The following is a 5,726-nucleotide window of genomic DNA, read 5'->3' as shown; positions in this document are numbered from 1 at the left end:
CCTTTGTGATGAAAGCTACACTTGGTGCATTTTGGTAGGTTTCCAACATATGGTCTTGTCGGCACTAAGGTAGTAGGGATGGTTGTGGTATGGAATGTCACTGTTTGTTGTCTTTTTGGTAGGTCCTTGATTTGGGGCGTCGTTGCAGGAACATACTCGGGGTGTCCCTGGTTGTTATTACAATTGGAACTTTCTGCGTCGTTCCCGCTTTTGTTTTTGTTGTTAGCGCCGAGTTGTGCCATGACTGCTGTCACGGCGGCTGTTACCGCAATTTGAAATGTTGTAGGGTCTATTTATAGAACTAGTGTTGCACCAGTATGCTGATTACCTTCTTGTGTCGGCATGATTCTATTTTGCGAGTGGCCTCCTCTGTTCTCAGTTTTGTGATGACTGTCCAGGTTGTAGCTGAAAGGGTTCTTTGTCCTATAACGACTATCTCCTTTTCTAAGGAGTGTAGGTGATCCGTATTGTTCTCTTGATCTGCTTTCTGGTCTATGGGTGCTATGGCCCGAAGTACGGTGCAGTGAGTTTATGTTGGTTGTGGATCATCGGTTGTCCTCTCCAGTCTATATGTGTGGCTAGGTAGTTAATTGCGGGTTGCTTCCTGAAATGAGAGGTGGAGGTTCTCACACTCCTCTTGATAGGGTAAGGTTTATTGATGGTATCTCCCGGACTTCTTTCTCCATCTGGTCCATTCTCGGAAATCTTCTTCCTCGTATATCATCTATTGGTACTCTTCGAAACCTTCTTATGGATCCTTCTTGATCCATCTATTGGCTTCGGTAGCAGGATAGTGGGGGTCTATGTGGAGATGAAGTTTAGCTGATATACCTATGCGAGAATAGGGGTAAGAAACATATGAAGACTCTAAGCGTGTGGTTCTATTGTAACGCAAAATACTCCTATAGTATTTTAAATTCTTGTGTTTCATTCTAGTAATGGTTTGGTAAGTTTTGACTTGTTGCTTACTACGATCATTCCTCGATATACGTTGGTCCAATCTTGGGCAAATATAGTTGATCACGCTATATTTGTCCAAAATCTGATTACATATATAGAGTCTTAATCGTAGTGTCAACTTGTCTAAATACTTGTTGTATAGTTAGATATCATGAAAATAATTTGTTGTATGCATGTAGTTGTACTTAAATGAACTATCAATTTAAGTTAAGCGTAACGTTGTTTAAGCGTAAAAAGAAAAATGCTTTGTCAGAGAGTATTAGTCCCTTAAGCATTTATAGTTTGTATATCTAATGTGGTTCGATATACTTAGTTCACAATAAACAATGCTCTGATACCAATCTGTCACACCCCCAAACCTGAACGGCGGAAACGTTCGGGGGCGGATGACTTCATGTGGTAACGTAACAAATGAATATATAGTAAAGAAAGCAATACAACCATCATATATATAATCGAAAGTTTACATTTGTCAAAAGTTACATGTTCAAAACCAATTACAATATGATGTCAAAATATGAGATTAAACTGGCGCCGCAGCATCCCTTCTTCAAAAACATATTAGTACCTGAAATTACTGAATCCCTGGGACATACAAGTCATTTTGAAAGAGTAGATCAGCATTTAAGCTGGTGAGTTTCATAAGTATTAAATGACAATGTTTGTATGAAATGAAATGTTTTGTTCTTGTTTGTTTGCTTCTAGAAAATCCCATATTTTCTACTAGTATAAATGTAGCCTTCTCTCAAGACTAATGTTTGTTTCTAGAAAATGTATGTAAGTATAAAATTTCCAATACGTCTGAAAAACCCCATAAATCAATGTGTTTTCAATACTCCATGTGAGTTTTATAACCATGCTATTTACTAGAAATGCCTATACACAACGTTCTTCAGGCGTTGGAATGTTCTGACGTTTGTCACCCCAAATGGTGGACTGTAGCTAACAGTCAGGGCGCGGGTTGTCAAGCCCGTATAGATCTATACACAAACACCATGCTCCCCCTCCAAGGGATTCTGGTATATAATATAGGACTTGAAATGCGTACTCGAACGTACGTGAAGTTGATGTCTCACAAAACTTAGTATAAAACAAACAGATTTACGTGTGAAAATGTTTATATAAATGATCATCCCCTAAGACTGGGATAGCTATGAAAAACGACGTGAAATCTTTAGATATGCATTTGACAATATTTTACCCTTTGCTCAACAGGATACAAATGGAGTAGAGTTTCGTAAACTATATATGTATATTTTTGATGTAGAAGACAAGTTTGTAAACAAAACATATATATATATATATATATATATATATATATATATATATATATATATATATATATATTTTTGATGTAGAAGACAAGTTTGTAAACAAAACATATATATGTATATGGTTATATATATGTATAAATTTTAAAAGATGATTTGGTATGTTTCGTAATTGTTGTTCATATTCTTACGTTTTTATCAGAAACTTTGCATGAAATAATCCTTAAGTTTGATACTAAAGACCTTTTTGTACTTATCACTTTTGTAAAAATGGTAGTTAAACATATTTAAATGATTGTGTTTTAACTTCCTTAATGTATAAACATTGCTCAAAAATGTTAGAAGGTGTTAATAAATCTATAAACCACTTTTGACAGTTTTACCCTTTACTGTCCCTGTTTTTAGAAAACTCATAGAAAAATCCTCGTAAGTCAAAAACTGAATCCGTCACCTCTGAGAGTTTATAAAATGAGTCTACTTTGTTCCTAATTTTTATTATGATTTTTAGTGGTTTCAAACTAGTGTGAAAATGAACATCTTCACAGACTGGTCCGAAATCACTTCTGAAATGACAGGCAGTTTTATAAAAATCGCCATAAATTGTAGAAAAATCGTATGAACGCGTGCGAGTAGTCATTAGAAAGGTATAAACTTGTACTATTTTAATATTGTACAGTTTTGAAAGATATTAAGTTTAAGATGGTCAAAACAGTCCGTGAACAGGACTCAACTTTTCTGTAGAAAGCTGTCATTTAAATTTAAGTTATGTTTAGTGTTCTAACTTGTATTCCCCCCCTTAAAACTTGAAGAAAACATGAAAATGTTGGGGTATGAACTCACCTTATGTGAATACTTGAAGAATGGAAGGTTGAAGATGAACTTTTGGTTGTTGGTTTGATGCTCCAAAACAGCCACTCTTTTGGCTATGTTGCTGTCACGAAAATTTCACAGCAAAAGAGCAAGAAAAAGGGTAGTTTACTCACTGTTTTGAATCAATAATTTTGAGTATCAAAACAAGTAACTTCCAAGGGTATTTGGTGGTAAAAATATCAAGCAAAAGGAAGGTGTAGATGGGTGAAATGGTGGTTGAAACACAAAAGGGACAGCAGCCCTTTAGTTCATGGTTTTCATGGCTTTGGAAGGAAGTTCTTGTGCTTGAAAATGATATGAAGGTTGAGAGTAATTCCCTGGAGTATTTGCTGGTCAAATGAGGGTAAAATGAAGATGAAATTTCGTGATTATGAAGGAGAAAAGAGTGGAAGAGGATAAGGGGACAAAACCTAGACTAGCTTGTGATGGGATGTGAGTCTAAGTGATGTGATCTTGTCTAGCCACTTGCTTGGGTGGTTGTTTAGAGATAGAGTTAGTTAACTAACTAACTACCAGTCATTTAGTTAGTTAGGAGTTCTAGTTAAGGAGAGGGAAGGTCTTAATCTCGAAAATTTGAAGAGGGATTAATAAGCATTCTTAGTAAAATGTCTTAAGTGATTAAGCACTTATTAGTTAAGTTGGCACTTATCTCTACCAATTCTCTTATCTTAATTGATTTAGACATCATAAAACTTACATGAAATCGCTTTAATTCATGACTCATAACTAGTCATTCACTAGATAATAATACATATATACAAATACATACATGTATACTTAGTATAAAATAACAATGTAGTTTTTGTGTATTTGAACTTTAATGTTTATGTTTTATTCTTTTTATTCAAAAACACTTAAATACATTTTAATTATACCTTATAATAATTCATTTTATATTTTAATTTATTTAAATATAAAATTTATTGAGCAATGTATAATTTCGTGACATTTAACCGGTTAACCATATCGTTAAACACGTTTTGTCACTTTGGTTCGTATATTTGTCAAATTTAGATCCTTCACATCTATTAAGCAAACGTTTTACATAGAACCTAACTTACTTATCAACTAGAGACATGTTGATACAAAAATTAAGTTTGTTGCGTTTAAATGATGTTATATGCTAATTTCACAAACCGATGATGGTTCGTAGTCATACATCATAACGAAATTATCATTAGTTACTTGTTTTATATTTCACAAGAACTTATTTAAATAAAAGAGGTTAAATTCTTTCAACCATTCTTGATAAAATACTCATATTGTTTAATAATCAAAACATAGCATCGTACGATCATTCCTATTTTTACCAATTGTTACACATTAACAACCATAAGTGTCTTATTTCTCTCATTATAGTCTATCCAAGTGCATGATGTCATGCAACCCAAATGGACCATGCCGGGTCGGGTCAAGTCTTACCAATTATAGTTATGGACTTTGACATTAATCCAGCAGTCTCCCACTTCGATTAGTCTAAAACTATTTTTGTGTATGACTTCAGGAACCGACTGGCAATCGTGGCTCTAAAAAGCTTCTGTCGAACTCTGACCTTGTAGATAAACTATGACCTTTTTCAATGACTTGTCCATTAGATAAGGGTCATATATTCCTCCATTCTAGATATCATATGGACTGAGACATGGATTATAATTATTCTCTCTGTCCATTTGTTGTTTCCTGATTTCCAATTTATGACGACTGACTAATTGAACAAATCAAATCAGTCCTGGCTCGGCCGAGCACTTCCATTTGTCATCATCAAATCATCGAGGGGCCCACAGATATCGCTTTTATCCCGAAGGTAAAAGGAATGGATAAACTTCGAATCATATGGCTTGTTCTACTACTTGTTGAATCATACACAAAGACATGTTTTATGACATTGAGTTACCAATGCGTTTTTGTGCAATCAATGTACTATCAACTCATAGTAACAACTCATATCTCTAGGTTTGAAGAATATAAGATATTATCATCTCGTGATCACTCGTGATAAAATCCATGAAGTGATTCGAATGAGCGTGGGTTGAATCCAATACTCAGAACTTATGAGCACTCATGAGTGTTGTAGCCCTTTGTCCAACACCTTAGACCTCTACAAGCCAACCCATGACAGTCTTAATTCATATTTACTTCCAACATATGACCGACTGTGGATGGTTTGAATAACTTAGTCATTCCGGAAGAATAACCTAGTTTATTCTGGAAGTCAAAACATGCAAAATGAAACACAATAATAATCGAATCCAATATGGTCTCAGAACTTATGAATATATATATATATATATATATATATATATATATATATATATATATATATATATATATATATATATAACACCTTTTATTTATCACCATATGATTACACATCATTCATTGTATACTGTTTCAGCTATCAACTTTATTCTTGAATTTAAAACAATAGTTGTCCCATGCTCCAAGCATGTACACTATGTTTTTTAAACACTAGTCATGCCACACACCAAGTTTGCATACTATGTTTGTCTATGATCTTTACTTTGTGAACTAGATCAATTGAACATAACTCCAATGATTCTCTTTTCACAGTCCCAAATCCTTAGTACAAATGCAAGAATTCCAAATTCATGCGATTTACTGAAA

The sequence above is a fragment of the Lactuca sativa genome, chromosome 2, assembly GCF_002870075.4.
Source record: "Lactuca sativa cultivar Salinas chromosome 2, Lsat_Salinas_v11, whole genome shotgun sequence".
NCBI lineage: Eukaryota > Viridiplantae > Streptophyta > Magnoliopsida > Asterales > Asteraceae > Lactuca > Lactuca sativa.
This window is presented reverse-complemented; position numbering follows the sequence as displayed.